This window comes from Dreissena polymorpha, chromosome 1 (assembly GCF_020536995.1).
Source record: "Dreissena polymorpha isolate Duluth1 chromosome 1, UMN_Dpol_1.0, whole genome shotgun sequence".
NCBI lineage: Eukaryota > Metazoa > Mollusca > Bivalvia > Myida > Dreissenidae > Dreissena > Dreissena polymorpha.
The window spans coordinates 176,145,053-176,172,605 of record NC_068355.1 but is presented as its reverse complement, the minus strand read 5'-3'; the positions used below and the strand labels follow the sequence as shown (position 1 = coordinate 176,172,605).

The 27,553-nt window shown below is 36.5% G+C and overlaps 1 protein-coding gene and 1 long non-coding RNA gene across 2 annotated transcripts in view; one reads left to right on the top strand and one right to left on the bottom strand.

Annotated features, from left to right (window-relative positions):
• Positions 1 to 27,553, bottom strand: part of LOC127864596 (uncharacterized) — a 766,023-nt gene that overhangs the window by 469,364 nt on the left and 269,106 nt on the right. The window lies entirely within an intron of this gene.
• On the top strand, positions 1,402 to 27,553 carry LOC127862838 (uncharacterized). The gene is made up of 9 exons (XR_008040814.1): positions 1,402 to 1,732; positions 4,257 to 4,322; positions 13,840 to 14,055; positions 14,470 to 17,533; positions 19,598 to 20,122; positions 21,642 to 21,793; positions 22,287 to 22,375; positions 22,916 to 23,058; positions 23,497 to 27,553. It is a non-coding gene; the product is annotated as an uncharacterized LOC127862838 (long non-coding RNA).

Below are 27,553 nucleotides of genomic sequence, written 5' to 3'. Positions count from 1 at the left end.
CATCTGGTACTGCTCTGTTCAAGTACACACTAAATGGCAAACTAGTCTGCAAACTCTATGAAAATAAATCAGCTTATAAAACAGGTAAGAATCATGGTGGATTCATCCTGATAACATTTGTATTATGTACTGGGGTTTTCTAGTCGTTTTAAGAAAACGATGTCTGTTTAAATTGGGATTTGTTAAATCGATAAAATGTTTAATTTGGGATTTTTTATCGACACAATCAACATAATCAGAATTATTTTATCAACAAATATTGACACATCGGGCCTTTAAATTTACCTTGCCATTTTGTGGAACACAATCAAATAAATTATAGTTATATACTTTTTATATGATTATCAAATTAAATTTAGATATAATAATCATAACACACTTCTCTTTTTTAAAAAAAATATTTTTTAATTAGGAATTTGTTTTACAATATTGGTTTAGGATCGGGTCCGTTGCCATTTTTACATAGAAGAAAATCCCCTGATGTATCATAAAGTAAATATTCAATAATTTATATATGCCCTTTGAATGCTACAGTAGCCAAAAGAAGATTCAGAATTATTGATTTATAAACATGAGTACTGAAGTACTTTGACTGTCACTAAATGGCATGTCTATAAATAGAAACTGAGTTCCTGGGAAAGAGACACTCTCTGAACTGATGTTCATTATTGTGGCTGTCAACTTACCGTTCATGTACAATATGTTTTATAAATTGAAAAATTCCGTTGGACCGTTACATCGTATAAAATAGGTACTCATTAAATTGTTGTTGTTTGATTTTAAGAAGTGTTCAAATAAATGTATTAATTATAATAAGTCATTAAAACATTTTGCTATTGTAAGGGGTTTGGAAATAAACTGGATTGAAAAACGTCAATATATGTTGTTTGAAATATTAGTTTACTTGTTATAAACACTTTAAATCACAAATAAATTCAATACACTGCACATATATGAAATGTGTCTGCTTTTGTCAATTTCACTTGTGTCAGTACATTGCTATCACATGTATACATGTGTGGAGAAGCTATAATTGTTGCATATAGAAACATTCAAAATATACATGAATTGATTGAACTGTGTAATTGTTTTGATGTATGTTATTGTTTCCATCTGTGTAATTTTGCTTCAATTCTTATCTAACTCGCCAGTCGCATTTCAACATGTCAAACATTAACACAATAACACTGCAACTGAAGTTTAATGTCACACTTCGCTATTGAATCATTGAAATGTATGCATATATTTTAGATGTGTTAAGGCCTATTTATAACAACATATGCGTAATACAATATCACTGCAGTATGTTTAATAAGATTTTATTACATTGACAGTAATCAATATCTTGATGTTACTCTGTTTTGCAGTAGAGAAGTGTGATGTGAGTCCCACAGGAGACAGGCTGTACATCATCAGCCACTGGCAGAACAAGCTTCTCACCCTGGCCAGGGATGGCACACTCCTGGCTACATACACGGGCACAGATCTAATGGGCCCAACTGGTCTACATGTGACCCCTGGAGGCGAGGTGCTGGTCTGTGGACGCTATCCCAACACTGTAATACAGGTGGGCTGGAAGGGGCAGAGTTATCCGGCCACTCTGTATGCAGGGGAGAGCTTTGGAGATAGTGACCCACGGTCAGTCTGTTACAGCAGCACCACATCATCCATCATTGTGGGACAGTACTGGAACAACAACATCCTGGTGTTGAGAGTGGAATAGTGTGTACATGTATGTATTAGTTGTTGTAATAAGTGATTAGTATTTCAATGACAATGTGTTGTTTAGCATACCAACATTGAAGTGTAAGTGTGTAGTTAAAAGATACAAATAATTTATGTACACATATTGTTATCTGATTACACAATGTGAGGGTTTTTGTTTGAACGTTAGATCTAATGAATATTATGTTATGTTGTCATAAAATTTGTGTCATTATGGTCCTAAAATTAAGTTTTTGTAAACTGTGCATGAAAAAAACAAAAGAATTTCAACTGAAAATTTAATATTTGTACATAGATGCACATGTACATATCAATTGAGATTATTTTTAGACTTTCATTTCAATAAACACCAACGCCATGTAAGAAATGTATATGGATGAATACTTTTTTAATAGAATATGAAATTGTTTAATTATCTTTGGAGGAGTATATATTGATATTTTACGCAATGTTTACAGAAAGGTAACACTTGATGTGAGATTTATTTATTTGCCATATTTTATGATGTTGAACATGTCTTTTATTGATTTTCATTACATTTTTATAAATGTGTGTGAGTCCTAAATATACATACAATAAATACATCGAGCTATTCTGCTGCTCCAGTTGCTGCTGAGTCCTAAATATACATACAAGAAATACATCAAGCTATTCTTCTGCTCCAGTTGCTGCTGAGTCCTAAATATACATACAAGAAAAACATCGAGCTATTCTACTGCTTCAGTTGCTGCTGAGTCCTAAAAATACATACAAGAAATACATCAAGCTATTCTGCTGCTCCAGTTGCTGCTGAGTCCTAAATATACATACAAGAAATACATCGAGCTATTCTTCTGCTCCAGTTGCTGCTGAGTCCTAAATATACAAACAAGAAATACATCGAGCTATTCTACTGCTCCAGTTGCTGCTATATACATACAAGAAATACATCAAGCTATTCTGCTGCTCCAGTTGCTTCTGAGTCCTAAATATACATTGAAGAAATACATCAAGCTATTCTTCTGCTCCAGTTGCTGATGAGTCCTAAATATACATACAAGAAATACATCGAGCTATTCTATTGCTCCAGTCGCTGCTGAGTCCTAAATATACATACAAGAAATACATCGAGCTATTCTTCTGCTCCAGTCGCTGCTGAGTCCTCAATATACATACAAGAAATACATCGAGCTATTCTACTGCTCCAGTCGCTGCTGAGTCCTAAATATACATACAAGAAATACATCGAGCTATTCTGCTGCTCCAGTTGCTGCTGAGTCCTAAATATACAAACAAGAAATACATCAAGCTATTCTGCTGCTCCAGTTGCTGCTGAGTCCTAAATATACATACAAGAAATACATCAAGCTATTCTGCTGCTCCAGTTGCTGCTGAGTCCTAAATATACATGCAAGAAATACATCAAGCTATTCTGCTCCAGTTGCTGCTGAGTCCTAAATATACATACACAAAATACATCAAGCTATTCTGCTGCTCCAGTAGCTGCTGAGTCCTAAATTAACATACAAGAAATTATCGAGCTATTCTGCTGCTCCAGTTGCTGCTGAGTCCTAAATATACATACAAGAAATACATCAAGCTATTCTGCTGCTCCAGTGGCTGCTGAGTCCTAAATATACATACAAGAAATACATCAAGCTTTTCTACTGCTCCAGTAGCTGCTGAGTCCTAAATATACATACAAGAAATACATCAAGCTATTCTGCAGCTCCAGTGGCTGCTGAGTCCTAAATATACATACAAGAAAAACATCAAGCTATTCTGCTGCTCCAGTTGCTGCTGAGTCCTAAATATACATACAAGAAATACATCAAGCTATTCTGCTGCTCCAGTTGCTGCTGAGTCCTAAATATACATACAAGAAATACATCAAGCTATTCTGCTGCTCCAGTTGCTGCTGAGTCCTAAATATACATACAAGAAATACATCAAGCTATTCTACTGCTCCAGTAGCTGCTGAGTCCTAAATATACATACAAGAGATACATGGAGCTATTCTGCTGCTCCAGTGGCTGCTGAGTCCTAAATATACATACAAGAAATACATCAAGCTATTCTACTGCTCCAGTTACTGCTGAGTCCTAAATACACATACAAGAAATACATCAAGCTATTCTACTGCTCCAGTTGCTGCTGAGTCCTAAATATACATACAAGAAATACATCAAGCTATTCTGCTGCTCCAGTTGCTGCTGAGTCCTAAATATACATACAAGAAATACATCGAGCTATTCTACTGCTCCAGTTGCTGCTATATACATACAAGAAATACATCAAGCTATTCTACTGCTCCAGTTTCTGCTGAGTCCTAAATATACATAATAGAAATACATCAAGCTATTCTACTGCTTTAGTTGCTGCTGAGTCCTAAATATACATACAAGAAATACATCAAGCTATTCTACTGCTCCAGTTGCTGCTGAGTCCTAAATATACATACAAGAAATACATCGAGCTATTCTGCTGCTCCAGTTGCTTCTGAGTCCTAAATATACATACAAGAAATACATCAAGCTATTCTTCTGCTCCAGTCGCAGCTGAGTCAGGACAACGATGCTGAGGATGTGGTGGACAAGAATGACCTGAATACGCAGAAGGTAACCTATTCACGCTTAAATTGTCAGGTATTTTCTGGTGGAAAATGCAATTTTGGGACTCGGATTTTTTTCCCATGAAAAAGTCCATTGATTTAGGAAAAACAAATTTAATAAAAATTCTTTGTAATACTTCAAATTTAATACCAATAAAATCATTGTATGATAGTAATATACTTTGTTAGATCTAATTGAAATATGATTGAGATATAATTATCATTAGGCACTTATTTAAGAACAAATAAAATACTTCGAGTATGGGTCCGTTTAACAGACTCATAAATACACCAGGAAAGCACCGACTTGTGTAAATCCTGTTTATTAAGAATGCAAAAAAGATGAGGTTGTATGAATTTACATAAGGAAAAATATCCTCTTTAATTGTTTGTATATTACAAAATCATTGATATTCGTCCATATGAAATGTCGTCGTAAAAAAACCCGTTTATGGACACAGCAGTTAATGCGTGTATTTTTCAAATGGGAAAAATAAATGACGTGTTTATGTCAGTTATTTTCCGTTGTGTTGTGATACATTTTTGGATCAGTCAACTCTTAAAGTCAACAAAAAATAATGTCTCACAATTAATAATGATTTTACAGTGTTACTTGTGTATTAAGAATCTTAAAGATGAAGAAGACAAGAATGATATGATTTCACAGAAGGTAAAATGGTGTCTTTCGCGTGTATATCCTTTTAAAAACACGACTTCTTTTACTTGAGGATCAATAACTAAAAACCTTTTCAGCTCGATGCTTCCCAACTGATTCATAAGAAACCTCATTAACACAACACCTCAAGAATTTATGTCATTCCCATGCAGACCTTGAGTTTTTAAAAAGTTGTCAAATATTTAATTAAGCTTGGAATGCCTTGGTTGTATAGAGCCTGTTTGCAAGGAGATGTAAAGTTTTTAGTATGTATATAGTGTTGCTGTTATTTGTCAAAATTGGGGTCTGAAATGGACCCCATTTACAATCCTCAAACAATGTATTTTTCCCAAACGACTGCCTTAAATTTCCAATTGAAGATAAAGAAAAATAAATGTATCACAATATCAAGTTAATCTCCCTACCCAGCTCCATAACTTGAACCTTATTTCATGTAAATACAGTATTGAAAACGCTTATTCGATTATATAGTTTTTGTAAGCAAAAAACCAACAACACCAAAATCCATATTTGTGGTCAAAACACTAAGAATTTTCCCTATTAGAAGGACTCCGGCCGCATTCCACAAACTTAAGTTAAGTCTGCTTACAGTCTGTTGTTGAGTGTTTTTTCAAGAAACATATGTGCCTCCCTCTGGGACAATGGGACTAAATGCATGTGTGTAAAGTGTGGTCCCAGATTAGCCTGTGTAGTCTGCACAGGGACTAAATGCATGTGTGTAAAGTGTGGTCCCAGATTAGCCTGTGTAGTCTGTACAGGGACTAAATGCATGTGTGTAAAGTGTGGTCCCAGATTAGGCTTTGTAGTCTGTACTGGGACTTAATGCATGTGTGTAAAGTGTGGTCCCAGATTAGCCTGTGTAATCTGTACAGGGACTAAATGCATGTGTGTAAAGTGTGGTCCCAGATTAGCCTGTGTAGTCTGTACTGGGACTAAATGCATGTGTGTAAAGTGTGGTCCCAGACTGGCCTGTGTAGTCTGTACAGGGACTAAATAAATGTGCGTAAAGTATGGTCCCAGATTAGCCTGTGTAGTCTGTACAGGGATTAAATGAATGTGTGTAAATTGTGGTCCCATATTAGCCTGTGTAGTCTATAAAGGGACTAAATGAATGTGGGTAAAGTGTGGTCCCAGATTAGCCTGTTTAGTCTGTACAGGGACTAAATGCATGTGCGTAAAGTGTGGTCCCAGATTAGCTTGTGTAGTCTGCACAGGGACTAAATGCATGTGCGTGAAGTGTGGTCCCAGATTAGCCTGTGTAGTCTGTACAGGCAAATCAGGCACGATACTTTTCGCATTTATGGAATTGTTCGTATAAAGGAAGTGTCTTCTTAAAAAAAAATCTGTCTAGCGGAAAGTGTTGTACCTTATAAGCCTGTGTGGCTGTACAGGCTAATCTAGGACAAAACTTAGTGCACAATTTATGAAGCCCTGTTTTCTAAGAATGAGGCTTAAAGTAAGTCCCCCTACTGTCTGTTAACGAGTTGTGCAAGATGATAACAGGTGAGCCTTGTTCTGGGATAATAGTGCTTAATGCATTTTAGTGCCATCTACAGAATAGCCTGTGCAATGGGCACACAGAGTAATATGGGATGATACTTTCCACTTTTGAGGAATTTTTTGTTTAAAGGGAATTTGTATGCCCCCCGTATGGTGGCATATAGCAGTTGAACTGTCCGTCAGTCGGTCAGTATGTCAGTCTCTCAGTCCGTCTGAAAAAAACTAACATTGGCCATAACTTTTGCAATATTGAAGTTAGCAACTTGATATTTGGCATGCATGTGTATCTCATGAAGCTGCACATTTTGAGTGGTAAAATTATAAGGTCAAGATAATCCTTCGATGTCTAGGGTCGAAAATACAAATCCAAGCAAAGAAATAAGCTTTAAATGGAGATAATTATTATATGTAATACATTTTCGTTTAAAGGGAATTTGTATGCCCCTGGTAGTGTGGCATATAGCAGTTGAACTGTCCGTCAGTCAGTCAGTCAGTCAGTATGTCAGTCTCTCCGTCCGTCTGAAAAAACAACAACATTGGCCATAACTTTTGCAATTTTGAAGATAGCAACTTGATACTTGGCATGCATGTGTATCTCATGGAGCTGCACATTTTGAGTGGTAAAATTTTAAGGTCAAGATAATCCTTCAAGGTCTAGAGTCAAAAATACAAATCCAAGGAAAGTAATAAGCTTTAATGGAGATAATTATCTGACCTGCCAAATAAAATATTTTTAAAAAATATATCAAAGCGGCGCAGTAGGGGGCATTGTGTTTCTGACAAACACATCATGGTAAAAGGTCAAGGTCTTCCTTCAAGGTCTAAGTTGAAAATACAAATCCAGGGGAAGTAATAAGCTTTAAAGGGAGATAATTATTATATATAATCATATGAAACCATACAACTGAAGCATAATCAAAATGATATTTTATGGTCAAGCCAAGCACACAATGACACTTTTTGGCATACAAGTATCTTAGGTACGTTAAGGTTACCTGTGAATCTACAGTCACGGTAGTGGTTTATAATTAATTGCTACTAAAAAAAGAGATTTGACAGAGGCAATTATTTTCAAGGGAAGTAATTTATATAATTATAAATCTCAGGTTATATATTTCCCTACCAAGAATTTAAGTTATTTTCACAGTTACTGTACAGATTTTGTATTTTGTTTATTTATAACTTAAATGATTGATTTTTCAAAGATTTTTTATGCCCCCTTTCCGTCACACTTCGCGTTTAGGTTTTGAAAAATGCTCATTAATTCTATGTCCCTTGAGATATAACCTTCATATTTGGTATGCATGTGTATATGGACAAGGCCTTTCCATACGCACAAAAATTTTTACCCCTGTGACCTTGAACTTAGGGTCTGCGTTAAGGTTTCGAAATCTGCGTTTAGGTTTCGAAAAATGCTCATAACTTCTATGTCCCTTGAGATATAACCTTCATATTTGGTATGCATGTGTATATGGACAAGGCCTTTCCAGACGCACAACAAATTGTACCCCTGTGACCTTGACCTTGCACTTAGGGTCCGCGTTTAGGTTTCGAAATTTGCGTTTAGGTTTCGAAAAATACTCATAACTTCTATGTCCCTTGAGATATAAGCTTCATATTTGGTATGCATGTGTATATGGACAAGGCCTTTCAATACGCACAAACATTTTGACCTTGACCTTGAAGTTAGGTTCAGCGTGTAGGTTTCGAAATCTGCGTTTAGGTTTTAAAAAGTGCTCATAACTTCTATGTCCCTTGAGATATAACCTTCATATTTGGTATGCATGTGTATACGGACAAGGCCTTTCCATACGCACACAAATTTTTACCCCTGGACCTTGACTTTGAACTTAGGGTCCACGTTTAGGTTTCGAAATCTGCATTAGGTTTCGAAAAACGCTCATAACTTCTATCAAGCGTTTATAGGGGGCATAAGTCATCTTATGGTGACAGCTCTTGTTTTTAAATGATATAACTATCATTTATTTCCTGTACTAATTTTTGAATAGTTGGTTTCATTGACCTGTGGACTTATGTACATAGATACATGATGAACTTTGGCAATGATTTCTTTGATAAACCACAGGCCTTGCTGGTCAGCGATGTCTGACTTGGTCATTTTTGACTGTCTACAGACCCCCCCCCTCCCACGCGGTAGGGCGGCATATAGCAGTTGAACTGTCAGTCCATCTGTCTGTCTGTCTGTCAGTCGTCGGTCCGAAAACTTAAACATTGGCCATAACTTTTGCAATATTGAAGATAGCAACTTGATATTTGGCATGCATGTGTATCTCATGAAGCTGCACATTTTGAGTGGTGAAAGGTCAAGGCCATCCTTCAATGAGAAAGGTCAAAAACAAAATCCAAGGGAAGTAATAAGCTTTAAAGGGAGATTATTTCTATACCTGCCAAATGATAAATAGACATTTTATTTCAAAACGGCGCAGTAGGGGGCATTTTGTTTCTGACGAACACATCTCTTGTTTACAAAAAAAGTCTTTGTAAAAAAGTGTCGTCTCAGGTTCGCCTATGAAGACTCCACTGACTAATGTGGGAAGACACTATACACATTCATTAAGTCCCGTTTTTCAACAGCGATGCTTAATTTAAGTCCATTTAAGGGTTGTATTTATACATTCTTATGAGAATAAATTTGGTATAACAAACAATATGATTAAAAAGTGGTTATTGGGGCAATGGTGTTCATGTTAATGCAAATTAAAAATAATTGTTAAGAGATACTAATGTAAGAAAGGTGTGATTGAATTCAAAGCGCTTAAAATTGAATGGCTCTTGTGCTATTTTAAACTTTTCTCAGGTGAAGTCTCAATATATTTATAAATTACTGTAAATGAGTATCCAAACAAGAAAACTAATTCTTATATAATTGTGGCAACTTAATTTATTTAAATAAAGAAAGAATGAACATTAAATGCAATAATAAATACAATAAAAATGTATTAAGAGAACCTATGAATTTTGACTTCTTCACAGATTAGCAGAAAAGTAATTTTCTAAAAATTATAATAGACAGTCAAAACCTGTTGGCTCAATCTTGCTTGGCTCGACTTTCCGGTTTGCACGGACTATCCTCGAAGCATCTATTTTTGTATTGCTAAATATTCATAAACATTTATGTTAGATGGCTCGAATTTGCAGGGGTCGGATTAATGTCTCATTTTTTAGCTCATCTATTTTTTGAAAAAAAATTATGAGCTATTGTCATCACCTTGGCGTCGGCGTCGGCGTTGGCGTCCGGTTAAGTTTTGCGTTTAGGTCCACTTTTCTCAGAAAGTATCAATGCTATTGCATTCAAACTTGGTACACTTACTGACTATCATGAGGGGACTGGGCAGGCAAAGTAAGATAACTCTGGCGTGCATTTTGACTGAATTATGTGCCCTTTTTATACTTAGAAAATTGAAAATTTTGGTTAAGTTTTGTGTTTAGGTCCATTTCATTCCTAAAGTATCAAAGCTATTGTTTTCATACTTGCATCACTTACTAACTATCATAAGGGGACTGTGTAGGCAAAGTAATGTAACTCTGACTGGCATTTTGACAGAATTATGTGCCCTTTTTATACTTAGAAAATTGAAAATTTGGTTAAGTTTTGTGTTTAGGTCCACTTTATTCCTACAGTATAAAAGCTATTGCTTTCATACTTGCAACATTTATTAACAATCATAAGGGGACTGTGCAGGCAAAGTTATGTAACTCTGACTGGCATTTGGACGGAATTATGCACCCTTTATACTTAGAAAATTGAAAATTTGGTTAAGTTTTGTGTTATGTCAACTTTACCCCAAAAGTATCATAGATATTGCTTTCATACTTGGAACACTAGCAAACTATCATAAGGGTACAGTAAAAGGACAAGTTGCATAACTCTGGTTGTCATTTTAACAGAATTATGGCCCTTTTTTTACTTAGTAACTTTGAGTATATGGTTAAATTTTGTGTTTTGTTCCACTTTACTTCTAAAGTATCAAGGCTATTGCTTTCAAACTTCAAATACTTTCATGCTATCATGAGGTAACTGTACCTGGCAAGTTGAATTTTACCTTGACCTTTGAATGACCTTCACTCTCAAGGTCAAATTATTAAATTTTGCTAAAATTGCCATAACTTCTTTATTTATGATAAGATTTGATTGATACTTTGACAAAACTACTCTTATCTGACATACCACAATAGACTCCACCCATACCATCCCCCGTGCCCTCCCCCCCTACCCCCCCCTCCGAATCCCCCCCCCCTAATTTTTTTATTTTTAAGATCATCTCACAAATGACCACCACACCCTCACACTATACTATACCCCCCCACCCCACCCCGCCAATTTTTTTTTTGAAACGGTTAAAAAACACAAATATTTATTTTTATTATTTTATGTTTGAAATACCGTCAATCCATCGCACCCAAGAATACCCCCTTCCCCCGAATTCCTCCCCCCCCCTAAATTTTTTATATACTTTTATATATATATATATTTTTAAGATCATCTCACAAATGACCACCACACCCTCACACTATACCCCCCCCTACCCCACCCCCCCCGCATTTTTTTTTTTGAAACTTAAAAAACACAAATATTTATTTTTATTATTTTATGTTTGAAATACCCCCCCCGCAGAATTTTATTTTTTGTTGTGCATTTTTTTTGCATTTTTGGAAGATAATGTAATAAATGTCCACGCCCTCACACTATACACCCCTCTTCACTCCACCCTTCCCTCCTTTGTGATTGAAAATGAAAGTCCCTTCACCTTTAAAAAGAAAATAGATGAGCGGTCTGCACCCGCAAGGCGGTGCTCTTGTTTTAGATGCTATAATATTATGGCTGGAACGGCTGCATCACAATATGGTTTATTAAATGGTAATTAAATTGAATGCGTTTTAATTCCCTTTTATTATTGTTTAATTTTAGTTACAATGCTGTGAGGTTAAATTTTATTTACACGTACATGTATTATGAATATTGCTGGGCCAAGTGTGAGGTTGAGCGCTCCAAAACCGGTTTAAACCCCCAAAGCTTTGCATTGACCGTTCCAAGGCGGTGACCCCAGCTTTATTCATATTTTGTGTTTATGTTGGTTTGTATTGTGCTGTATTGTGCTGTTTTGTACTGTTTGGGCAATCGGTCACCTGCCTTAAATAAAGGACCAACTAATTGTTTTTAATGAATATTCAATACTGCTCCAGCAGCTTGAGTTTCACTTCTTTATATTATTAAACAATCCATCCAGAAGGCCAAAAGCCCAAGTGGACAAAGCAAGCATACAGTGTTTACCAAATACACAGTTTATAATTATACAAAATAAAGTTATACTATAATAGTTAGAGTTACAGTTATAATATGTCAATTCGAAGGAATAGACAATTTTGTATCTATGTGTCATGTCATTCTTAAATAGAAACACAAGCAAATAAAGTAATACATGTGTTGTTTAATACTTGGGCGATGTGCATATAATGCTTATAATTATATTGCTTTGTTTCTTAGCGTTATTATTTACATAAGATCATTGTTTGATTGTTTGTGTTACTGTTTTAAAATAGTGATTACTTAAAATGTCAAGTATATAAATTATGTTCTTACTGATTCAAAAGAAGAAAGTAGTACGGGGATTAGGCAGTATGAATACTCTTCAACTGGAGATGTAAATCTATTGCAGATTTATGTTAGTAAACATAAGTATATTCAGATCGGTTGGATCGAATTCTGGATGGATATAACTTTTGTTGTCAGTCCAAGCAAGTTAGAGTCATTGAGTTTTGACTTTATTCAGCAATTAATGTTTGCATTGTATTTAAACTAAGGAATACACCGGACTAAAATAAATCAAAAGTATTGTTCTTAATGAACAATCATAAATTTAAATTTAAAATAAATATAATAAATCTTGTCAAACACATTTCTAAGAACATGTTGATTAAGTACTGTAAATTTGTTATAATTTGTGGTACATTAATTAATGTTGATTTCGTGGGTTTACTGATCCACGAAATTTACTCTTACACATAACAAAATGATCCAAGCAAAGTCGTGTTGTTGTTTTCAACAGGTAAGAAATGCACGAATTTACATGTCCACAAATTATTTTTTTTTGAAAAACCTCCAAGTGTAATGCCAACTAATATAAATGATTTTCCAGGATCAGGGGTGTAGCATTCCAGTCTCTAGCTTGAATTGTTTACCAATATTTTGCATCTGTTTCATCAGTCAGTGCCTTTTTTAAAGTTGTAGATTTTGTGGAAGGGGCATGATTCTGGGCTATTTTTCCTTTTTATGGAATCACAGGTTTTTTTTTCAAATTTGAGAGTTTTGTGGGTCACAATTTAAAGAAGTTTGTGATTAGAATTTTCGCAATTTTAAGAAGTTTGCTACTCATTTCTTCACTATAATTAAAATTTGAGAATAATTTTACTTTCACAAAATAAATGGGTCAAAGGATGATACAAAACATGACACAAAACACGTCCTGTGATCGGATTTGTGTTTGTGGGCAATTGGGTAATATGTTTTCAGAAACTTGTGTTTTCCCTCAACATATCAAACAAAGTTTATGATAGCAATTGACTTGGAAAAAAATCATTTCTTGGTATTGGTTTATACTGTGAAAATGTGGATTTTTAGGCGTCACCAAAGAACGGGCAAACTAGTGTTGTCAGCGTGTAGTCTTTAAGGGCAAGTGGCCTATAACATAATTTAAATCCAATGTATATGAGCAGTAAAATATATGGAAAAGTAAAGTGATAAACATAATGAGTACAATTTAAAAACAATGTTAAGAAGATGATTTCCTTTATTTTTTTGTTTTTATACAGGAAAAAAAACTTCTTTAAAATGGGGCTTAATGCATTTGCTTAAATTGTTGTTGTTGTCCTAGATTAGCTTGTGCAATCCACACAGGCATATTAGGGACAACAATTTCATATGTGAATGTATTTTTGTTGAAAAGAAATATCCTCTTTATGAAAATCCAGTCTAGTCAAAAAGTGTCCTTTCTGATTAGCTTGTGTGGACTTCACATGTTAATCTGGAACGACTTTTTGCAATATTTAGGAGCCGCATATTGGCTAATGAAATTACATCATTATGAATATACAGGTTGGTATACTGTGTATTATTAGCCAACAATGTTTTAATACGAAATGGTTTGATTATATTAATTTTCGTGCTATTGAGGACAATAAACCAATGAAATGCCAGATTAGAAATTCATTAGAAGGAAATTTTGCCTTTTAAACACCTTCACAACCAATCAAGAGTCATAGTTTCGTATAGATTGTAATATAAACATTTTTTACAAGTTCACATCACCCACTGTGCTGTTGTTTTCAGGACAGCACCACCATTGATATCGAGTTGGCCCAGCAACAGCACCAGTCCGGCCTGCAGGAGCCCCAGTCCAGGTCGACCCATCCACTCCCCTGACCCATAACTCATCATACTTGATATCCGGAAAAATGGGGCCTAATGCATGTGCTTAAATTGTTGTCACAGATAAGCCTGTGCAGATTGCACAGGCTAATAATGGACAGCACTTTCCTCTTAAAGGTATTTTTTGTTGAACAAATAATCCTCTTTATGAAAATCAAGTCTAGTCAGAAAGTACCCTCCCTAATTAGCTTACCAGTATGTGTATTTCACATGCTTATCTGAGACGACACTTTCTAACATTAGTGATCCGCATATTGGCTTATGAAAATACATTTCTGGAAAAGGAGTAAAGATTATAAATATAAATCAACAGATAAGTATAGCATTAGCCAACACTTTTCTTGTTTTAATACAAAATGACTTAATTGTATTTATGTTCATGCTATTAAGGACAAGGAATCAATAAAATGCCAGATTAAAAATTCATGTTGTTGAAAACCTTCACAGCCAGTCAAGAGGCATATTTTGTTATAGATTGTAATATAATTTGTTACAAGTTCCTATCACCCACTGTGTTGTTGTTGTTTTCAGCAGAGCACCAGCATTGATATCGAGTTGGCCCAGAAACCGCACCAGTCCCGCCTGCAGGAGCCCCAGTCCAGAACGACCCTTCCCCTCCCTTGACTTCTAACTACTCCTCCTTGACCTGCCTCAAAAAGTCAGCATCGTTGAACAACTTCGTTCTGCAGGACATTCTGAGCATGATTCTGTTCTGAACAAACGCAATGCCCACGTCACGTTTTCTAAACATAAGCCTGGATAGTTTTGTTAAGCTGGAGTTCGGCGTGGGCCTGAAAGGGACGAGTGTTACAGACACAAACAGTTATAGCAGTAGTTATGGTAACGCTAACAGTCAGTTGTTGCTGTTGGACATCACATAAAATATCATGAAGAATAAAAAGTTCAATAACTTGTTCCAATCTTTATGGGACAAACAGAAATTGAACGGGAGAAAATCAAGGAACAATAAAAGCGTAAGCTTTCCTAGTGGGATACTTCTGCTGTTGATAGTTTGAACAACAGTAGGGTAACGGACTGCCCCAGTTTGTCCTCTCAGCGGCCAAAATATCATAATAGAATGGACTTTTGGCAATGTTACTGACAAAGAAAGGCAATAATGACTTGGTTGTGAATACCCAGAGTACGATACATGCATGCTGACAAAGAAAGGCGATAATGACTTGGATGTGAACACCCAGAGCACGATACATCCGTGCTGACACAGAAAGGAAGTAATGGCTTGGTTGTGAACACCCAGAGCAAGATATATCCATGCTGACACAGAAAGGCAGTAATGACTATGCTGTGAACACCCAGAGCACGCTGCATCCATGCTGACACAGAAAGGCAGTAATGACTTGGTTGTGAACACCCAGAGCAATATATATCCATGCTGACACAAAAAGGCAGTAATGACTATGCTGTGAACACCCAGAGCAAGATTTTTCCATGCTGACATAGAAAGGCAGTTTGACTATGCTGTAAACACCCAGAGCACAATACATCCATGCTGACACTGAAAAGCAGTAATGACTTGTTTGACACATAAAAGCAGTAATTACTTGTTTGTGAACACCCAGAGCAAGATATATCCATGCTGACACAGAAAGGAAGTAATGCCTATGCTATGAACACCCAGAGCAAGATATTACCATGCTGACAAAGAAAGGAAGTAATGACTATGCTGTGAACACCCAGAGCACAATACAGCCATCGTGACACAGTAAGGCAGTAATGACTTGGTTGTAAACACCCAGCGCAAGATATATCCATGCTAACACAGAAAGGCAGTAATGACTATGTTGTGAACACCCAGAGCAAGATATATCCATGCTGACACAGAAAGGCAGTAATGACTTGGTTGTGAATACCCAGAGCGCGATACATCCATGCTGACACAGAAAGGAAGTAATGACTTGGTTGTGAACACCCAGAGCAAGATATATCCATGCTGACACAGAAAGGCAGTAATGACTATGCTGTGAAATCCTAGAACAAGATATTTCCATGCTGACACGGAAAGGCAGTATGAATATGCTGTGAACACCCAGAGCACAATACATCCATTCTGACACAGAAAGGCAGTAATGAATTGGTTGTGAACACCCAGAGCAAGATATATACATGCTGACACAGAAAGGAAGTAATGACTATGCTGTGAACACCCAGAGCAAAATATATCCATGCTGACACAGAAAGGCAGTAATAACTTGGCTGTGAACACATAGCACAATACATCCATGCTTCAACAGAAAGGCAGTCATGACTATGCTGTGAACACCCAGAGCACGATATATCCATGCTGACGCAGAAAGGCAGCAATGACTATGCAGTGAACACCCAGAGCAAGATATATCCATACTGACACAGAAAGGCAGTAATGACTATGCAGTGAACACCCAGAGCAAGATATATCCATGCTGACACAGAAAGGCAGTAATGACTTGACTGTAGACACAGAGTACAATACATCCATGCTGACACAGAAAGGCAGTATTGACTTGGTTGTGAACACCCAGAGCAAGATATATCCATGCTGACACAGAAAGGCAGTAATGACTATGCAGTGAACACCCAGAGCACGATATATTCATGCTGACACAGAAAGGCAGTAATGACTATGCAGTGAACACCCACAGCAAGAATTATCCATGCTGACACAGAAAGGTACTTATGACTATGCTGTGAACACCCAGAGCACAATACATCCATGCTGACACAGAAAGGCAGTAATGACTATGCAGTGAACACCCATAGCAAGAATTATCCATGCTGACACAGAAAGGCAGTAGTGACTATGCTGTGAACACCCAGAGCAAGATATATCCATGCTGACACAGAAAGACACTAATGACTATGTTGTGAACATAGGCAGTAATGACTATGATGTTAACACCCAGAGCACAATACATCCATGCTGACACAGAAAGGCAGTAATGACTTGGTTGTGAACAACCATAGCAAGATATACCCATGCTGACACAGAAAGGCAGTAATGACTTGGCTGTGAACACAGAACTTAATACACCCATGCTGACACAGAAAGGCAGTAATGACTTGGCTGTGAACAAACAACACGATACACCCATGCTGACACAGAAAGGCAGTAATGACTTGGCTGTGAACACAGAGCTTAATACATCTATGCTGACACAGAAAGGCAGTAATGACTTTGCTGTAAACACAGAGCACAATACATCCATGCTGACACAGAAAAGCAGTTATGACTTGGTTGTCAACACAGATCACAATACATCCTTGTTGACACAGAAAGGCAGTAATGGCTTTGCTGTGAACTCAGAGCATGATACATCCCTGCTGACACAGAAAGGCAGTAATGACTTTGCTGTGAACTCAGAGCACCAGACATCCATGCTGACACAGAAAGGCAGTAATGACTTGGATGTAAACACCCAGAGCACAATACATCCATGCTGACACAGAAAGGCAGTAAAGACTTGGTTGTAAACACCCAGAGCACAATACATTCATGCTGACACAGAAAGGCAGTAAAGACTTTGTTGTAAACACTAAGAGGTCCATACATCCATGGGGTGTGCCACAGACGCAAATTACGCCCACTATTGTGAACAAGGTGCTTAAAGTCTGGTTTCTGTTATGAGCACTTAGCATTCCGAGCCCAAAAGGCCTCGCATTGAATTGATGCAAGAGAAGGCTTTGAACAATAACAGCAGTTTTGTTGTGTGGTCCTGTACGCCCTTCGACTCTCAACCTGAAGAAAGCAGAACTCAAACTCGTCTCTTAGCAATATCAGCAAGGCCAGCATGTCATCTCAGCTTCTTGAGCTTCGGGTGAGACCTTACAGTGTTAATTATTTTGCTGAAATTGGGGCCGAAATTCAGCACCATTCTTATCTCAAAAAGTGTATATACATGATTAATGGCTTAAGTTCTCAATTCATGGTTTCCCGGAAGAAAAAGAATGTTTTGATAGGTTGCAACATTGAGTTAATCAGAACTCAAATTTAGCCTTTGGCAATATCAGCAAGGCCAGCATATCAGCTCAGCTTCTTGAGCTTCAAGTGAGATCATACAGTGTTATTCATTTTGTCGACACTGGGGCCAAAATTGAGTCCCATTCCTAACCTTAAACAGATCATTTTTTCCATAATAACTGGCTAAAGTTCTCAATTCAAGGTTTGACCCCAAACAATGTTTTAATAGGTTACAAATTGAGTTTGTTTCCTTATGCAGCTCTATAATTTGAACCTTAGTGCAATTTATCTTGATAGCACTTAATCTCAATTTTTAAATTATGTTTAGCAAAAACTACATCCATTTTCCCAATTAAATTCAAAACACTATGATTTTACGAAGTGTCCCAATCCAAAAATGGTTAAAATAAACTCTGCACAGAGCTAGCCTCTAGTTATAGCACATTTTAAAGTTTTTTATCAGAATAACTGGCTTAATTATACCACCTCAAATGAAGTTTAGGGGGGTATATAGGAGTGAACTTGTCTGTCGGTCAGTCGGTCTGTCGGTCTGTCTGTCGGTCCGTATTAAGTGTCTGCTCTCTAATTCAAGTAGTTTTCATCCGATCTTCACCAAACTTGGTCAGAAGTTGTATCTACATGATGTCGAGGCCATGTTCGAACATGGGCCTTGCCGGGTCAAAAACTAGGTCACTGGGTCACTTTGTGCGTTTTTAACATTCAGAATGTTGTCCGCTCTCTAATTCAAGTAGTTTTCATCCAATCCTCACCAAACTTGGTCACAAGTTTTTTTCTAAATGATCTCTTGGACAAGTTTGAACATTTTCCATTCCGGGCCTAAAACTAGGTCACCGGGTCACTTTGTGCATTTTTTAACATTGAGCATGGTGTCCGCTCTCTAATTCAAGTAGTTTACATCTGATCTTCACCAAACTTGGTCAGAAGTTTTATGGAGATGATCTTAAGGTCAAGTTAGAACATGGGCCTTTCTGGGTAAAAAACTTGGGCAAGGGGTCACTTAGTGCGTTTTAAAAATTGAGCATGGTGTCCGCTGTTTTTGTGAAGACGACATGCAAAATATTATGTGTCAATGCGGCATGTGGGGGTATTCGTCACGTCTGTGACAAAGCTCTAGTTTGCTTATTTCACTAAGTTTAATTACTTTTTTGAACTCACATTTATTGCTTCTTATTAAATGCCATACAGTTGTATTGTCTCACATTTAAAGTTGTAATGTCTCAGGTATAAGTCATAAACTGTTAAATTTAAAGGTGTGCAGACTCCCACTTAAATATGTAGATTGTAACATTTATTTAAAGTTGTGTTTTCTCACAATTTAAGTTGTTGAGTATCACATTTAAAATTGTGTAGTCTCAAATTTAAAGTTCTATAGTCACACAATTAAAGGTGTACAGTCTCACATTCTAAATTGCTCAAGAAATGCCTGTTTTTGATTTACAAAAAATAAATATAACACCTTGCTACAAACCCAAAAATTCCAATTTCAAGTTGGTGCGCGTAAAACATTGTAACTACGTTATTCTGAGTTCTAATTGGTGAAAAATTAATTGCAATATTCTAAATATCAATTATAGGCACAATGTTTGGCATTTAAAAAACAGATCTGTAAAGTAAGGTTTTGCAAGGCTTATTCATGTGTCACTAAACAATCCGGTTTTAGTTTACTTTCCATTTCCTTTTCAGTGAACTTAACTAGCAAACATGACAAACGTCATTGAAGTGAAAGTCGATGACAACCCCCTTCTTGCACAAATACTACAACTCGCTTAAGAAATTCAGCATGAAGACGTCTTGCGTCAGACTACCAAGCCTCCTATCAATATCTCCTCCCATGTTGGCTACATCAACACTTCCAACAGCAGAGCCTTGGTGAGTTCGACTTCCGTCTCAGTATTGATGTCACCAAGCAACAATTTGATGATGGGCGTCGACAAATTAGGCCGGACAAGTCGCTCGAACTGAAACGATCTAATCCAACAGGTAGAGCAGGCATTGCGTGACACGTCCGTTAATGTGACTGACCTCGATATGTTGTTCTCGAATAATGTGAACCTTAGGCCTGGAGAGCAGTATGCGATTGACCCCATTCAACAAAAGTTGTTGTTCTTAATTCTCGGGTTTGCTGTGGCGACTTTGGCGTCGGGACTCACTCCATCTCTGTCTATGGCCCAGTTGCAGCAGCAGCAGCAGCAGCAACAAGAACAATAAGTAGTATCTTAGCAGTGTTCTGGGATATGGGGCTTCATGTATGTGCTTAAATTGTCATCCCAGATTAGCCTGTGCAGACTGAACCTACATTAAGTCCTATTAAATTGTCATCCCAGATTAGCCTGTGCAGACTTCACATACATTAAGTCCTATTAAAATGTCATCCCAGATTAGCCTGAGCAGACTGCACATACATTTAGTCCTATTAAAGTGCCATCCCAGATTAGCCTGTGCAGACTGCACATACATGAAGTCCTATTAAAGTGCCATCCCAGATTAGCCTGTGCAGACTGCACATACATAAAGTCCTATTAAAATGTCATCCCAGATTAGCCTGTGCAGACTGCACATACATGAAGTCCTATTAAAGTACCATCCCAGATTAGCCTGTGCAGACTGCACATACATAAAGTCCTATTAAAGTGTCATCCCAGATTAGCTTGTGCAGACTGCACCTACATTAAGTCCTATTAATGTGTCATCCCAGATTTGCCTGTGCAGACTGCACATACATTGAGTCCTATTAAAATGATTCCAGATTAGCCTGTGCAGACTGCACATACATTTAGTCCTATTAAAGTGTCATCTCATATAAGCCTGTGCAGACTGCACATACATAAAGTCCTATTAAATTGTCATCTCAGATTAGCCTGTGCAGACTGCACAAACATTAAGTCCTATTTAAGTGTCATCCCAGATTAGCCTGTGCAGACAGCACATACATAAAGTCCTATTAAAGTGTCATCCCAGATAAGCCTGTGAAGACTGCACATACATTAAGTCCTAATAATGTGTCATCCCAGATTAGCCTGTGCAGACTGCACATACATTAAGTCCTATTAAAATGTCATCCCAGATTAGCCTGTGCAGACTGCATATACATTAAGTCCTATTAATGTATCATCCCAGATTAGCCTGTGCAGACTGCACATACATTCAGTCCTATTAAAGTGTAATCCCAGATTAGCCTGTGCAGACTGCACATACATTTAGTCCTATTAAAGCGTCATCCCAGATTAGCATGTGCAGACTGCACAAACATTAAATCCTATTAAAGTGTCATCTCAGATTAGCCTGTGCAGACTACACATACATTAAGTGCTATTAAAGTGTCATCCCAGATTAGCCTGTGCAGACTGCACATACATTAAGCCATATTTCCCAGAATGAGGCTCATATAGTTCACTTAACATCAGTATTTTTTCTGCCTGATTGAAGAAAATCTCCTAGCATCAAATGGTTAGTATGTGTTTTTAAAATTAATCAACTTGGTAAATAAATAGCAAATAGCTATTGATCTAATATCAGGTTTCATCATAGAAGGTCAAGGCATAGTTTTGTCTACGTTTCGGTCGAAATTCAACTCTTGAACCAAGCGTTTATCCTTGCATACAAAATCTGCTGTAAAAGACTTGTTAAATTTTATTGTATTTTAGCAAAACCATTATTTAAATGACTTCAGCACATTATACAATTATTCCCTTCAATATTTATTTAAGTTCCTGAATTTTGTTTTAAGAGCCGGTTCCTACAGGATCACATGCAGTCATAGATCGGTACCCAGCTGAACAACAGGCTGTCTGGTAAGCTGGGCCCGGATAGGTGCAGCCAGTCTAAAGCTGGGGTTCCAAACTTTCCTGCCAAGTGGGCTGATATTGCCTCTTCTACAAGGTACATTGGTCCTGTAATTTACCTTGTATAATGTGCAGTGTGTTACTACTCAAAATTTTATTTCAATAGTGTGTGCTTGTTATACATCGGTAATACTCTATTCTTGCTGCTAACTTAAACTTAATTTATTACGTAATTGTAAATATTCAAAATCGTTGCCATTTTGTATTGCCTTGAAACTTGAAAGGGTGCAGGGGGGAGGTTGTAGAGGCTGTAGAATTCTCTCTGTCCTTCCATTCTTCCTTATGTCCGTCCAACCCTTTTGGAGTTACACGTAACTTAATGCAGATTGGTTAGATATGGATGAAAAATGATTGTATCAAGTGTACAGTATCAAGTAGGCTCTGCATGTGTGAAGTGTTTATTGTATACCTCATTTGTATCAAGAGCCTTCAAACATAATGTATTTCTTATATTATTTAATCAAACAATATTGATTGACCTCCAATATAACTGATGCTATTTCAGAATGCATTAATTATTTGGTTTACAGGAACATATGTCAGTGATGCGCAAAGAGCTGGTTTTCTGTTCACAGAGAAATATCCTAACAACTCCAACTCAGCCACTACATCTCAATAGGTAAGTCCCCTAACCATTGCAAAACGTACACTGTGGCACCAGATCACTGGGATATTAGTCGTCCGTTTACATTCTGCACATTATGCAACCACAGCAGATTTGCTTATTTCCCTCACAGGTACCCAATAGAACAAGAATGGGATTAATTGTTTGATATGCACAGTTCTGTGGTCTGAGCAGAATTCTACCTTGGAACCTTTCGATTCCTAGACCAGCCTCCCACCACTTGACTAAGATCCCACATTAATACAGTATTGCGCAAAGACATGATATCTGAGCTATTTTCATGTATTTTTAAAGTATTGCCAATGTAAAGTGGTGAAATTTTAGGATATTTATTACACCGGGATTAAGAGAAAGTCCTTTTCCCCCATTGCTATGCACCTGGTGCACATATTTGTTTCTCTATAACCACCTGTGAAATAAAGTTTAATAATATACTGAAATTAACTCAACACATATTTCTGTTGATATAAAATGATTGCATTGCATATTTGCACAATTATCTGTCAAGTTTGACACACAATCTACTTTTTCCAGACAACCCGAATATCAAGGCGTTAAGTTTCTTCTGGATGCAGTTTATCACAGCTTTCAAGCCAGCAGCTGTCGATGTATTGAGATTCTCTCCTTTCCATGTTACCTGACCTGCTGCCTGTGAACATCCTGCACATAGAACCTTTGTGAGTTTGTGAGACGTGTGTAGGCTTTTTGTAAATATCTACTTTCAGAGACAGTTTAAGGGAACGCTGGTCCGTCTAAACGTTTATCCGCCTGTCAGGTTGTGTGGCATATATAACCTCAAAACATATTTCTTATATTGTTATGCAACTCTCCAAACATGTTAATCAGCATGTGGACGTATACTTTTGTGTTTTTATATCAGCTTCCTTTTGCATTAGTGGAATTGGAGATAAAACACTTGTTCTTATTACATGTTTATATTATTTTGCCGTAAATATTTAATAATTAAGGAATATATCTCGGACCACCTATCTATAAATTCAAATCAAAGAAGCTTAGCACCATATGCCAGTTTTGTTCTTTTTTATTGCTTTCCTAAGTAACAAAATCAGAATAATGAACTGAAATTAACATATACATACCTTCCTTTATTTCAGATCCCAAACGATGTAATTAAACCGGCCATCAAAAGGACAACCTGGTACAGCACTTGTCATTAGATTGACGCCATGCATGCCTTTGAAGATCATTTATACATACACTTTAAGCATGATAGTCAATAAGTGCTTGCGTTGGCTTCTTAAAAGACTGGCAATCCTGAGCATTTACGATGGAATTCCTCATCTTGAAATATTGGGAAGGCAGGAAAACACCTGTCACTGTTAAGACAAAAATGAGGAAATGACAAAGCACAATAAGACCAGCCAAGTCCTGTGATCAGCCAAGTCCTGTGATCAGACAAGTATTGTGATCAGCCAAGTCCTGTGATTAGCCAAGTCCTGTGATCAGCCAAGTCCTGTGATCAGCCAAGTCCTGTGGCCAGACACGTCGTGTGGCCAGCCAAGTCCTGTGATCAGCCAAGTCCTGTGATCAGACAAGTCCTCTGATCAGCCAAGTCCTGTGATCAGACAAGTCATGTGATCAGACAAGTCCTGTGATCAGCCAAGTCCTGTGATCAGACAAGTCCTGTGATCAGCCAAGTCCTGTGATCAGCCAAGTCCTGTGATCAGCCAAGTCCTGTGATCAGCCAAGTCCTGTGATCAGACAAGTCATGTGATAAGCCAAGTCTTGTGATTTGCCAAGTCTTGTGATCAGTCAAGTCCTGTTTCAAGCCAAGTCCTGTGACCAGCCAAGTCTTGTGACCAGCAATGTCTGTAGATCAGCCAAGCCCTGTGATCAGCCAAGTCTTGTGATTAGTCAAGTCCTGTTACAATCCAAGTCCTGTGACCAGCCAAGTCTTGTGACCAGCCAAGTCTTTAGATCAGCCAAGCCCTGTGATCAGCCAAGTCTTGTGATTAGTCAAGTCCTGTGGCCAGCGAAGTCTTGTGGTCAGCCAAGTCATGTGATCAGCCAAGTCTTATGATCAGTCAAGTCTTGTGGCCAACCAAGTCAAGTCATCATCCAAATCATGCAATCAGCCGAGTCATATGACCATCCAAGTTCAAGTCCTGTCATCAGACAAGTCCTGTGATAAGCCAAGTCCTGTGATCAGCCAAGTCCTGTGATCAGCCAAGTCCTGTGATTAGCCAAGTCTTGTGATCAGTCAAGTCCTGTTTCAAGCCAAGTCCTGTGACCAGCCAAGTCCTGTGATCAACCAAATTTTTTTGATCAGTCAAGTCCTGTGACCAGCCAAGTCATGTGATCAGCAAAGTTGTATGATCAGCCAAGCCCTGTGACCAGCCAAGTCCTGTGACCAGCGAAGTCATGTGACCAGTCAAGTCTTAGGATCAGCTTAGTTCTTTGGCCAGCCAAGTCGTGCGACACGCCAAGTATTTTTACCAGCCATGTCCTATGACCAGCAACTTTGTCTTGTGTGTACAGTCTGATTGTATGGGAAGAAAAATCTTCATTTTATATTGTATGTGCATAATGATACTGACAGTAGCTTGATGATTAAGTATATTGTTATATATTGGTAAATAGACCAATATGATAAGGGGAAACTCAGTAATAGCAGTAATGTAAAGTATTATTTCAAGAGCAAAATAATGCAAGTACTACTATTTTGTCTGTATTCAGAAACTGACTCTATATAGCTTTATCCTGATTATCGTAAACAGACAGACAAAAATATGTTACAATTGTTTTTTAAACATTGATTTTAAGCCTTCACAAAGTTGTTTAAATAATGCTGATACCTTGGACAATATTTAACTTATTTATTGTATAAACAAGACATGCTTATTTTTAGTTTTTACCTATAAAATAGCAATATGTGCTAGGTAATATAATTGATCAGAACTATATCATAATTGTGATGCTTCTATTTTGATATGTCTGTCATTCTGTCTGTGTACATTTATCATCAGTTTGCTCTTTTGAGGCAGTATTTTATCAAGAATTTCATGTATTGATGTAATAGTAAAATATCAAATAATAATTTGATTTATTCAAACTACATTAACCTTCTGTTAATTATCAATTTATTTATTGACAACAGATACTTTGTTTAATATTAACAATAGTTAAGCGCGTTATAAAAATTGTGTAAATGTACATGCATAATATTGCGATAATTAATGCACACATTAATGGAAAAACTTTTTAAATAAAGTAAAATTTACAAGTGCATCTTAATTGTAATGGAGTTTGTTTAATTATTAAAAAAGTATGCTTTCATTGTTGAAAATATGATAGTAATTCCTTTACAAGTAATTTTGTTTCAAAGTGAGTATTTTCATGAATAATGATCCTAGATATGGTTGTAAATTGTTCTTGTTGTATCATATACTGACATGCTCATTATTTGTGTTGACATTGGCATTCAAGCATTAAAAGTTCATTATGCTTTAACTATTTGTATGTACACATTTGCGACCAGCTGTTCTAATGTAATAAGTGAATAACGTAACACAGATTTATGTGTCACTGTATATACGTTTATTTTGTCATTTGTAAATAGATCAACTGCAAAGCTAATGTTTTTGTTTGTACATTATTCATAAAATGTTGCCATTTCAAACAGATACATTCACTGTTTGAATTCATTTGTACAAAATTGTTTCATATTAAACATCATGTACATATCAGGCAATAGAGAAAGAATTGCTTTGGATGAATGAGCACATTAACCTGTATAGTTAATTAAGACATGCAGAATATCAGATTATTAACATAATAATATACTTTAAGCATTAGAAACACTTGTTTTATGTCAAGCTTTTCAGTTAACATAATTAAGCAACTACTATCTGGAAATTTGGAAAACAGTGAAGAACGATTCAAGGGAGAGCAACTGTGATATACTAAATAAAAGTCGTCTCCCTTGTTAGAGTATAATTGTACCCCTGAACGTAACAAGAACATTGAATCTTTTTTTTTATTATTCCACACTATAAACTATATACTATATTCATTCAGCAATCACTAAAGAAATATGGTTTACATAATTAATTATTTCTATGCGTTATACCAAATTCTCCAGTTTGGCATCAATTAAAATTCATCAATTTTAATTGCCAAAATTGGCCATACAGTGCTTAAAGTCTGGTATTCTGACAATTATAAGTGCATGTTCTCATACAATATCACATTGTATTTTTTCACACTGAGGCAATATGTGTTAATATATTGATTTTTATTTATTGACTTGTTGTTGCTTGTTAAGGTGTCTAATTTTGAATTATAGCTGTTAATTGATTGTGACTTTTTTCCAGTTTTGAATCGTTGCTTTTAGTTGATTGTTTACAAGTTTTGTAAAAGCTGTTTTCATGTTGACCGCTCCACATTAAATGTCGTTGACGCGCATTCACTGCGGCCAGGTTCCGTAAAACTCCCAACTTATCTGATGTCTTATGATTGGATTCCATACACACGTGGTTGTTTATACTCAGCTTGCTTTGCATTAAACATGTCTGCTTTATTGTTAAACAATTATACACAGCTTTTTATTGGACAAATTTGTGTTATATTTCAAATTTTTGCTTTCGCTTTTTTATTTCCAACAAAATACATTTTGTTTTTTTGTATGTATGTTTAGCTATAATAAAATTGTTTCTATAATATATAAACAATCTATTATAAGCATTAAACTATATTGGTAAAAGTAGATTTAAGGTTCAAAATCATGTCTTAATTTGTTCGATTATCCCAAATGAACATTTTGCAAAAACAAAACTTGTTGAATAAGAAAAACTTTATGCAACGTACCACCAGGTCTTTTAACCATTGATTGTGTATCACTAATGATCAGGACTTAATCAGGGATTAATAATTGCCTATGCACGGTTATAATGTTTGTGTTATTGAATTGAATCATTTTTGTAGTTTGGTGCACATTAATTGTTGTTGTTTTTTAAAGACATAGCACATGTCATATAATATAGTATCATTGTAGTTTTGGTATGTTTAGGGATATAATCATGTTAATGTATGTGATTTGCTGATCAATTTCTTGTTGTTTCACTCCATTTAATGTTTATAGCCATGCATAGAGCAGGAATATTGTTGTACTGTAAAAAAATGTTGTAAAAGCAAATAAAAAATGTATGTTAA